General features: G+C 43.2%; 1 protein-coding gene across 1 annotated transcript in view; it reads left to right on the top strand.

The window, feature by feature from the left end:
• LOC149161382 (bifunctional nitrilase/nitrile hydratase NIT4A-like) overlaps positions 1-12,382 on the top strand; it is a 162,254-nt gene that overhangs the window by 79,056 nt on the left and 70,816 nt on the right. The gene's annotated exons all lie outside the window — the stretch shown is intronic.

Raw genomic sequence — 12,382 nt, 5'->3', positions numbered from 1 at the left:
TCAAATAGCTGCATGGTCAACATTTCTGATGTAATACTTATAAGTCAGAGCAGATGTTCTTGCATTTTCTCCCTTCCAAAAAGGGGAAAACATTTCATGGTTGGAAACTTCTCTCTTATTTAACGTCTTAGACATATTTTTGAAAGTGATTCCTTTAAACTCGAGAAGCATTATAACTGGCCTGAAGGCATTATGATTGGCTTGAAGAGGCCAGGCACCACAAGTGGATTTTGTCTGCAGGTGAAATGGTGAATCAACTATAACAAGCACAACGATCCAGCTAAGCTACCTCAACAGCAGGTGTACTATTCCATCAAGTTTACCCATGATGTGCACCTGGCTTCAACCGCTTCCTCCTATCTCCAGAGGAGTTGAACCTTGTTGGGTGGCCTGACATACCATGGTACCACCATCTTCACTGCTGACCACAACCACATTGACAAACTTAGTCATTTTGATTTGTCATTTTATAAAGAAACAAATTTCTGAACTCCTCCGATAAAGTTTACAGATCACAATCTTTTGCAGATGAATAATAATTTTTAGCTTCCACTGATGGGCGGAATAGTATTAGAAGCTATAGAGGTGAAAGTTTGCAGGAAGGAGAGGATTCTTTTTCTAGAGAGTCAGGAATAACTTGAATATGATTGTATATTCTAGGGTCCATCCTCATAACCTGATCACTGCCAAGTTCCAACTAATCAAGAAAAAATACATTGATCAGGGAATGGTTGTCAGAGAACTAAACAGTTTTCTCTTTATGGAACCAATGACTAAGGGGCCCATCTTCCCTTGTTCAGTTTAGGTATGTTCTATGCTGAGAGCAATTTATTTCAATTTTCACAGTTAGCTCAATATCTTTTCCAGATTAGCAATCACGTCAGCATTAAAGTAAACTGCAGATAGAACATAAACATAAATCGCAAAAGACAAGCCAAGACAAGAGGACACAAAATGTGGCGCTAGCCAGGGACAAACTCCAATGTGGGAATCATAAATTGCATAAAACAAGCCAAGACAAGAGGACACAAAATGTGGCGCTAGCCAGGGACAAACTCCAATGTGGGGAAACCCTTGATCAATTCTTCTTCTATGTTCTTCAATAGTTCAACAGAGAGAGAGATAGTACATTTACAACAGAAATCAACTCTTTGACTTTCTAGATAAGAGAATAGATCATCTCTACATGAGATCAGTTGCAGACATGCTGCTTCAACTAATTCTCCAAGGTGACTCCTTCACCTATCATTGTGTTGCATCTTGTCCATGTGCTGCACCTCACCGTGCTGCACCATGCTGCACTCATCATCATAGTGTTGGACCTAATGACCATGCTATGCACTTCATGCTGCTGCTCCTGTCACTGTGCTTCTCCAATCACTGGGCTGCTCTCATCACGGATCTGCACTCTATGTTGCACTCATCATCACTACATCCAATCATGTAGCTGCATCATACATAGTGCTGTACTATGCATCACGTCATGCTGCACCCTTTTTACATTATGCTGCATTGCTACCCATCACTGTATGCTGATAGCACTATGCTGTACTAGCTGCTGTCCCATAATATGTCCAGCTACACCAACATGCCCAAATAGTCCAATTAGGCCATGCTATCATTTGTTTGCACAGCTGTTTGCTGCACACCTGGTTAGGGCACTTGCAGCAGCCCTAGTTTCATCCCACAGTCAACAAACTAACCCTTTAAGGGCTGCGGCATACCCTCATAGGTCTCCTCCTCACCCACACTGCTTGCTTAGGGTGCTGTCCACCCTTGACAGCCCTCACACAACCTCTAGTTGTGTGCTATGGCCTGCAGCCTAGCACAACAGATTGCTGTAGCAACAGACCTCTGAAAATGTGCCAAAATAACTTCCAAACAGCAACGTGTTTGACCCTTAGGAACTCGGCCTAACAGTCAGCCTTCTCGGCCCTCTTCACAGCAAACTCGGATCCTGATTATATCACTATTCCAGCCCTAAGACTATCTGCACTTACCTCAGCCACTCGGCCTCCTGTAGCAGACTTCGGATCCCTGTTTTCCCACGTTGTCCAGACTCTAGGTTGTTGCGGCTAGGGTATATCCATATCACCCTTAGGTAGGGCAGCGTAGGGCCTCCTCTAGTTGCTGGTTAGGGCCTTCCCTTTGCTGCGGATTAGGGCTCCCTTTAGCTGCGGATTAGGGCTCTCTTTGGCTGTGGATTAGGGCTCTTCTAGCTGCGGATTAGGGCCTCTTAGATCTGCGGCTAGATCTCCTACAAGTCTGCGGCTAGGGCTCTCCTAGATGACCCTTCTTTAGGGCTGCGTAGAAGGCATCTCCTCTAGACCTCCTCTTCCACTAAAAACCCAAACAAGTGGAGAGTGAGATCACAAGAGATGATATCAAATGACTTGAAGTCCTCCTTTATTTATACTAAAATGTTGAGCACAGATGGGGTATATTTGGTTGTTGGCCGACCTTGACGAATTTCCCATAACACAAATAAATTCATATCTCCATGAATACTTATTGGAATCAGATGATCTTTAGATCAATCCTACACCTCTCGATGAGAGGGATCCAAGGAAAATATCAGCTGCCATAAATAAGATGACCCACATGGAGTTTGGCCCTAGTTGCCAATTTTAAAACACCCTCTCAACTAGGGAGAACTCCATCCGCTGATCCATCTGTCCGACTGTACTATCTCTGCCATCAGTGCTCTGCACTGCTCTGCTCTACTCTACTCTGCTCTGCTCTGCTCTACTCTGCTCTGCTGAACCATGAAGAAGAAGAATTGATCGAGAATGTCTCATACCATTCTCTACTGACCCGAAGTCAATTTCATATGAGGAGAGTCTGTCATACCACTCTTACTGATTCGAAGTCAATTCCTTTGATCCCAAATCAATATCACAAGAGGGTGTCTCAAGCCACTCATACTGATCCAAGATCAGTTTCATTAATCCCAGATCAATGGAGGTCATCCTAGCATAGGGAGTACGGTAGATACAACGATGCGTCCATCGATAGTACTACTATGGTCCCTAACCCCATTTCCCTGCTCATTGATTAGATGAGAGGTACTTTCCATGAGTCCCATACTGCATGGGTAGGATGCCTCGACAGGAGAACTAATCATCCTGCCCACAGGAGAACGAATCATGCTGTCCCACAGTTGCCATGGGAGAACTAATCATCCCGACCCATAGGAGAACTAATCATCCTATTCCATAGTTGTCATGTGAGAACTAATCATCCCGGCCCACAGGAGAACTAATCATCCTGTTCCATAGTTGCCACGAGGTATCACAGGGAAAGGTTGAACCTGTCACCCTGTACATAGCGGACCACTAGGGGAGGGTGAGTTGCCCTATGGTCGTATGTCGCTCCAGTAAGTACCCCAAGCCCCCCAGAGCTCCCAGAGCTCAATGCATGCAACATGCATGACCCTTATATGAAGGTCTCTCAACGACTCCAAGTCGTTCAGGAAAGTCACAGATTTGACCTTTCCTCGGGGCTTTGACAAAATGTCTGCGACCTGTACATCAATCTCAATGCGATGGAGCCTCCTCGCTCATTGACTTACCGTATCCTAGATAAGGTAGTATCTGATGTCTATCTGCTGGAGCAATCATCGAATACGAGATTCATCAATAATCAAATCCCCCCCTAGTTGTCACAAAGAATCACAGTGGTATTCATCATTTGTACAAACAGCTCACTGAAGAGCTTCCACAACTAAGCAGCTTCACACGAGATCATACTCGTAGCTATGTATTCGGTCTCAGCGGTGCTTATAGCAACGGACTTCTGCTTCTTGCTTATCCATGATATTGAAGCAAAATCCAGAGAGAACCAGCACTGAGAAATGCTCTAGTGATTCTCCACACTGCCTGCCCAGTCAACATTCGAATAATCATGCAGCTTCATATTTCCGGCAGTGTATCTCAATCCATGAGAGATTGTGCCCTGAAGATATCTCAAAAGATTCTTGGCACCAATCTAGTGAGGCTCAACCAAATATGAGCTCACTATGCTAACTACAAAGCATACATACGGATGGAAGTTCACCAAGAACATCAATGTAGATGAGTTTATGAAACTCAAAGGCATTTCCCAAATCTGGTCCAGCATCACCATCATATAACTTCTGAAAGTTAAGATCCTCGAGGTAGTCACAGGCTTGCAGTTTACCATTCCATATCTGGAATCCAACTCTCTTACTTCTGCAAGTGAGAGGGTCTACACCTGTCAGAAATAGGTCGTTCTCAGAAGGTGTCGATATGAGAGGTTTATCATCCACGACCTTCAAACAATGGTTTGGATCGGCTTCACTCTTAGTGAATCTCAGCTTCATTAGACAACTATCAATCCTCTCATATTAGGCTCGAGGTGTTTTACTTCAAGCCATAGGGGGCTTTCTTCCACCTGTATACATGAGATTCCCAATCATGAATCTCAAACCCCTCGGGTTGTTCCAAACCTGTGGACTTGCTACATGAGGGGAATGGTCCCCTTGTAAGATTTTCCTTTGGTACATCTTAGACATGTATCTTCATGTTTTTCTTGAATTCAGGTATCCGAGTCACCATCTGACTCACATCGGTTAGGGTCTCATAAAATAGATCTCAAGTGTTATAGATGAGATATGCATGATCCCCAATGGACCATCCTGCAACTTGACACAAATTGCCAACCTTGAACCCATGAGTAAAAGCATCTTTGAAAATTTCATTTTCAAACACGTACCTTCCATCGATGAATGCCACCTTGTAACCTTTGACTTCCATTGCCGAAATGGACACCAGGCTCTTCTTGTGATCATGTACATAAAAGAGATTCTGTAAATGAATCGAGCTACCCTCATTCAATTGCAGGATAACATTCCCTATACCCTTTCCGGGATAGGTGGCATCGGCTCCAAGTATAATCCCACGATTCTTTCCATCTCTACCAAATTAGAGAGAGCACCCTTTTATTTGATGAAGTGCCTTGAAGCACTATAATCGATAAGCCAGATTCCCTAAGAGTCTGAAGGAGAGGGCCAATACAAGATAGTGCTTCTTTATCTTATCAGAAACAACATTTGATTCTTCATACCTGGGGTTCCTTGCTTTCTCTGAAGAGTCGGCCGTTTCCTTGATGACCTGCACTGTCATTCCTCTGATCATTGAAGATGTCCCTGGAATGATTGTTATCATCATCAAGTGATGTGTCCTTGCCATTCGGACACTTCTTCGCATAATGGCCAAACTAGTTATTTGCCTTTCCTTCCACCCTGAGATCCGGTCTTCCGAATGAAGTGATCTTTAGGTAGGCCATATTCCGCTGCGCTAATCTGATAATATTCTCTGCTTCGATTTCACCCTTGGTGAATTAGAAGAGGGATGAGGAATCCATTGATCCTTTTGTCCTTTCCCAATTGCCTTCAGTGATTGCTCTTTCCCTCTTGCTTGGGCTTTGTCTTCACCTCAACTCTGATACCATTTTAATTTTAGGTATGTTCTATGCTTAGAGCTATTTATTTCAATTTTCACAGTTAGCTCAATATCTTTTCCAGATTAGCAATCACATCAGCATTAAAGTAAACTGTAGATAGAACATAAACATAAATCGCAAAAGACAAGCCAAGACAAGAGGACACAAGATGTGGCACTAGCCAGGGACAAACCCCAATGTGGGGACCGTTGATCAATTCTTCTTCTATGTTCTTCAATAGTTCAACAAAGAGAGAGTGAGAGAGAGATAGTACATTTACAACAAAAATCAACACTTTGACTTTCTAGATAAGAGAATAGATCATCTCTACATGAGATCAGTTGAAGACATGCTACTTCAACTGATTCTCCAAGGTGACTCCTTCACCTATCATTGTGCTGCATTTCGTCCATGTGCTTCACCTCACTGTGCTGCACCATGTTGCACTCATCATCACAGTGTTGGACCTAATGACCATGCTATGCACTTTGTTAAATTATGGTATGTTCTATGCTTAGAGCAGTTTACTTATCTTTCTTATTATTATCCATAGATTAGCAATCACATGTACATAAGTAAAGTGCAGATAGAACATTAAACCATCAACAGAAAACAAGCCAAGACAAGAGACACAAGATGTGGCGGTTAGCCAAGGACAAACCCCAATATCGGGAAACCCTTTGATCAAATCTTCTTTTATCTTCAATAATTCAGCAGAGAGAAATAGTACAAAAATCTGATTTATATCAGTAGCAACAAACCCTAGATCGGCGGCATTAGCATAAGCGGCATGAGCATCAAAACTAGGGCAGTCAATATCTTCCAAACCGGAGGTCAGATCACCTTGATTCTTGTGCCAAAATTGCGGATTTCCAAGGAGAGTCAGCTTCACCTACTGCGCAGTCAATAGAGAGAGAGAATGCTGGTCAATGCTGGTCAAAGTTCCAATCTGCAGTTTGTAAACCCTTAGAAAACTGCATCCTTCCTTCCCACGTGTGAGAGAGAGACCTATCTGTGTAGGAGAGAGAGAGATTCTTTTCTGCACAGAAGAGAGAGAGAGATGGATGAGAAGTGTGTATCCAAATGAGGAGGAGACATCCTGTATTTATATGCAAACGTTGATGATGAATAGATGTGTCTGTTGGGCTTCTAAGCCTACATAAGTTGCTGGCCGACTTTGGCAATTTGACCAGAATAAAAAATAAATTCATATCTCCATAAATACTTATCGGAATCAGATGATCTTTAGATCAATCCTACACCTCTCGACGAGAGAGGAATCTAGATAAAATATTATCAGCCACGAATAAGGTGATCCTCATGGAGTTTGGCCCTAGTTGCCAATTTTAACACTCCCTCTCAACTAGGGAGAACTCCATTTGCAATTCGTCTGACCGTCGCTACTATTCATCCATCAAATGCACTATCCTGTACAACTTGACCCCTGCTCTGCTCTGCCCTACTCTGCCTTGCTATGCTCTGCTCTGCTCGAACTATGAAGAAGAAGAAGAAGAAGTGATCGAGGATGTATCATACCATCCTCCACTGACCTGAAGTCAGTGTTAGAGTGTGTACCATTGGTCCCAGACTAGTCCTCTACTGACTCGAAGTCAGTGTCATAGTGGGTACCACTCTCACTGGTCCCAGACTAGTATCATTGATCCCAGATCAATGAAGGTCATCCTAGCATAGGGAGTACGGTAGATACAATGATGCGTCCATCGGTACTACTATGGTCCCTATCCTCATTTCCCTGCGCATTGATCAGATGAGAGGTACTTCCCATGAGTCCCAGATTGCATGGGTAGGATGCCTCGATAGGAGAACTAATCATCCTGTCCGCAGGAGAGTGAATCATCCTGTCCAATGGATGCCACAGAGAACTAATCACCTACAGGAGAACGAATCATCCTGTTCCACAACTGCCATGGAGAACACATCATCCAGGCCCACAGGAGAAATAATCATCCTGTTCCATAAATGCCACGGAGAACGAATCATCCTGGCCCACAGGAGAACTAATCATCCTGTTCCATAGTCGCCATGGGGTGTCACAGGGGAAGGTTGAACCTTTTACCCTGTACAAGGTGCACCAACAAGGGATGGTGAGTCACCCTGTGGTCATATGTCACTCCAAGAAGTACCCTGTGCCCCCTGGAGCTCCCAGAGCTTAGTACATCATAACGAGGGTCTCTGAACGACACCAAGTCGTTCTCGGAAAGTCAGGAATTCGACCTTTCCTAGGGGCTTTGTCAAAATGTCGACGACCTGTTCATCTGTACCGATATGTTGGAGCCTTATAGCTCCCCGCTGCACCATATCTCAAATATAGTGGTACTTGATATCGATATGCTTGGAGCGATCATGAAATATGGGATTCTCTAATAAACGAATCCCGCTCTGGTTGTCACACAGGATCACGGTGGTATCCAATGTAAATCCAAACAGCTACCTGAAGAGCTTTTGTAACCAGACTGCCTCACAGGTGGCCATGCTAGCAGTAATGTACTCTGCCTTGGCGGTGCTCAAAGCCACCGACTTTTGCTCCCTGCTCATCCAGGATATTGAAGCAGATCCCAAGGAGAAACAACACCCGGAAGTGCTCTTACGGTCCACAACACTGCTTGCCCAATCGGCATCAATATATCCAAGTAGTCTCACATCTCTGGCAGTGTATCTTAATCCATGAGTGATTGTGCCACGAAGGTATCTCAACAGATTCTTGGCACCAATCCAATGTATGTGGTGAGGTTCAACCATATGTTGACTTAATGTGTTGACTACAAAGCATATATCTGGATGGGAGTTTACTAAGAACATCAATGCTCTGACGAGTTGACGATACTCGGTGGCATTTCCTAAGATAGGTCCAGCAGCACTACCGCTTAACTTCGTGAAGTCAAGCTCCATTGGGGTAGTTACGGGCTTTCAGTCCACCATACCGAATCTTTCCAGTATCTTCACCACATATTTTCCTTGAAATAGGAAAATCTCCCCTGGCTTCTGTTAGACTTCAAGTCCTAGGAAATAGTGCATCAGTCCTAGGTCCTTCATTTCAAACTTAGAAGCCAACTCCCTCTTACATTTGTGAATGAGAGGGTCTGCACCTGTTAGAAAGAGGTTGTCAACATAGAACACCAGTATGAGAGGTTTGTCATCTACAACCTTAAAGTAAAGGTTAGGGTCGGCTTCACTCCTAGTGAATCCCAGCTTCATCAAATAGCTATCGATCATTTCATACCATGCTCGGGGTGCTTGCTTTAGCCCATAGAGGGCCTTCTTCAACTTGCACACATGAGATTTTCGATCATAAATCTCAAATTCTTCGGGTTGCTCCACATAGACCTCTTCTTTAATTGAACCATGCAAGAACGCGGTCTTAACATCCATCTGATGTAGGTTCCATCCTTGTGTAGCAGCAAGGGCTATGATTGAGCGGATGGTGTTATATCGGGCAACATGTGCAAATATCTCGTCATAGTCTATACCTTCCTTCTGGGAGAAGCCATGAGCAACAAAATGAGCCTTATACTTTTCCGTGCTTCCATCAGCTGCATGCTTTATCTTGTAAAGCCATTTAGAGGTGACAATTGTTTTGTCCTGGGGTCTGGGGACCACATCCCAGACATCGTTCTTCATTATAGACTCATATTCTTTGGTCATAGCATCCTTCCATACTTGATGCTTGACGGCATCTGTGAATGATGAAGGCTCATTTTGGATGATCGTGCTTATGATGGTCAGGTATCCCTGATCTCTGTTTGGCTTCTTACTTTCACGGAAGGTTCCTCGGGGTGTGGTGTGTCCTTTAGCATCATCAAGTGTCCCCTTAAGCCATGAAGGCCTCTTCCTAGAAGAGGAAGGCTCAAGCGGAGGAGGATCAATAGGATCCATGGGTTCTTCCACATCAGGCATTGTCTCATCTTCTTTTTCTTTCAGTTCCCCGTTGTCAGCTTCTTGAGAGCTCCTCAAAGTAGGAAGATTGTCTACCTTGCTAAGGCCATATCTTCGTCAAAGGTGACATCATGACTAATCATGACTTCCCTTTGATGGGCTACATAGATTCTATAGCCTTTAGTATTTTCACTATAACACACGAAGATTCCTTTCTTTCCAGATGCACCCAATTTATTCCTTTTCTCTTTCAACACATGAAAATATACAGGGCTTCCAAAAATTCTAAAATGAGAGATGTCAGGTTTCTTACCGGTGAACATTCCTTCAGGAGTCTTGGAACCCAATGCTTGATGAGGGCATCGGTTTTGTACATATACGACGATGTTTGTAGCTTCGGCCCATAGAAACTTCAGAAGTCTTTGATCATGAAGCATAGCACGAACAACTTCCATGATTGTACGATTCTTCCTTTCCGCCACACCATTCTGCTCAGGAGTATATGGTGTAGTAGTCTCCCTCTTAATGCCAGCCTCTTTACAAAATTCATGAAACTCATTAGATTCATATTCAGTCCCATTATCAGTCCTTAAGATCTTGATCTTCTTTTCGGTTTGATTCTCGATCAAGGCTTTGAAGTGTTGAAACCAAGAGAACACTTCATCCTTCTTTTTCAAGAAGTATATCCAAGTTTTGCGAGAATAGTCATCTGTAAAAGTGAGGTAATATGAATATCCTCCCAAGGAGTTCACAAGCATCATACCAGATATGTCTGAGTGAACCAACTGTAATATATCGAAGGTCTTGCTTTGGCTAGAGGGGAATGGTCCCCTTTTGAGCTTTCCTTCTGCACATCCCAGACATACACCTTCTTTCTCTACTCGGAATTCGGGCATCCCTGTCACCATTTGTCTTACATCGGTAGAGCTTTATAATGAAGATGAACAAACCTCCGATGCCATAGTTCAAACTGAAGAGATGTGTCACAAGACATGACACCTAACAGACTCCCTCTGACTTGATATAATGAATCAACTCGAAACCCAAGAGTGAAGGCATATTTAATATTGTTTTTCCATACACGTACCTTGCCATCGCTGAAGGTCACCTTGTAGCCTTTGTCTTCCATAGCCGAAATGGACACCAGGTTCTTTTTAAGATCAGGTACATATAATACATCCTGTAGGTGGATTGTATTACCTTGATTCAATTTAAGAGAGACATTTCCTACACCTTTCACGGGATATTTCATATTGTCTCCAAGGACAATTTCCAGGTTGGTTTCTTTCTCTATCAGATTATGGAGAACTTCTTTGTAACCAGTGAAGTGCCTTGAGGCACCACTATCAATAAGCCAATTTCCCAGCGAGTCCGGAGGAGCAGAGGTAGATAGAGCAACTGGTAGATAATATTCATCTTGCTTATTGTTAATGGTGTTAGATTCACACCTGGAATTTCTTGCCCTTTTGAATGGTTGTCCTCTTCCTTGATTTCCGACACTTCTCTTGCCTTTGCCATTAGACCTGACATTCCTTTGATTTCCATGAGAGGGATTTTGATCATCGTCCCGGTGTGAGTCCCTTCTATCAGGGCACTCCCTTGCGTAGTGACCTGCTTTATTGCAAATATAACATCGTCCTTTCTTTCCACCCTTAGGTCTGGCCTTTCCTTTGAATTTAGCTCTGGAAAATTTTCTTTTCTTAGCATGAGAAGAAAAGGCAGTGGGAGGACCATTAGGGATGGGCATTTCTTGCTCTTCCATCCTTGTTTCTTCTTTACTGCATCTTGCCATTAATTCCTCGAATCCAAGAATTACGTTGTTGTTGAGAAGAGTAGTCCTGAACACGTACCATTTAGATGGTAATCCTCCAAGAGTTGTGAGTGCCATTTCCCTATCAGGAATTATTTCCCCAATAGATAGGAGATCGTTCTTGATCTCGGTGATTCTTAAGAAATATGCTTGCATACTCTCATCTTTGCCCTTCTTAATTTCCTTTAGCTTATTTCTAAGAAACAAAACTTGATTTGCATCATTAACTTTAAATAAACTCACCAGTCTATCGTAGATTTCCTTAGAGATGTTCAGGTCGGAGATGGAGGCTACCAAATGTTTGTCGATAGAGTCCCGGATGATCTTCTTAGCTTTTACTTCCCCCTTGGTCCATTTTTTCTTAGCAGCAATAGATGCATTTGATAGAGGTTCAACAATTCCGCCTTTCACATGGTCCAACACTTCCTGTTCTTCTAGTGTTAGATCGAGAGAAATCTTCCATCTGTGGTAGTCAGACTTCCCTCGAAGTTTGTCTTCAGCAGGGAAGTGTGTTGAGGACCCCATGGTTTCTTTTGGATAGCCTTGCCAATCTTCTCTTCGGTGATTGTTCTTGCTCTTGCTTGGGCTTTGTCTTCACCTCAGCTTTGATACCATGTTAAATTATGGTATGTTCTATGCTTAGAGCAGTTTACTTATCTTTCTTATTATTATCCATTGATTAGCAATCACATGTACATAAGTAAAGTGCAGATAGAACATTTAACGATCAACAGAAAACAGGCCAAGACAGGAGACACAAGATGTGGTGGCTAGCCAGGGACAAACCCCAATATGGGGAACCCTTTGGTCAAATCTTCTTTTATCTTCAATAATTCAGCAGAGAGAAATAGTACAAAAATCTGATTTATATCAGCAGCATCAAACCCTAGATTAGCGACATCAACATCAGCAGCATCAGCATCAAAACTAGGATAGTGAATATCTTCCAAACCGGAGGTCAGATCACCTTGATTCCTGTGCCAAAAATTGCGGATTTCCAAGGAGAGTCAGCTTCACCGACTGCGCAGTCAAGAGAGAGAATGCTGGTCAACGCTGGTCAAAGTTCCAATCTGCATTTTGTAAACCCTTAGAAAATTGTGTCCTTCCTTCCCACGTGTGAGAGAGAGACCTATCTGTGTAGGAGAGAGAGAGAGATTCTTTTCTGCGCAGAAGAGAGAGAGAGATGGATGAGAAGTGTGTATCCAAATGTGGAGG

The sequence above is a fragment of the Pinus tabuliformis genome, chromosome 5_2, assembly GCF_031772625.1.
Source record: "Pinus tabuliformis cultivar Carrire ecotype Pingquan chromosome 5_2, CPIR1, whole genome shotgun sequence".
Lineage (NCBI taxonomy): Eukaryota > Viridiplantae > Streptophyta > Pinopsida > Pinales > Pinaceae > Pinus > Pinus tabuliformis.
This window is presented reverse-complemented; position numbering and strand designations above follow the sequence as displayed.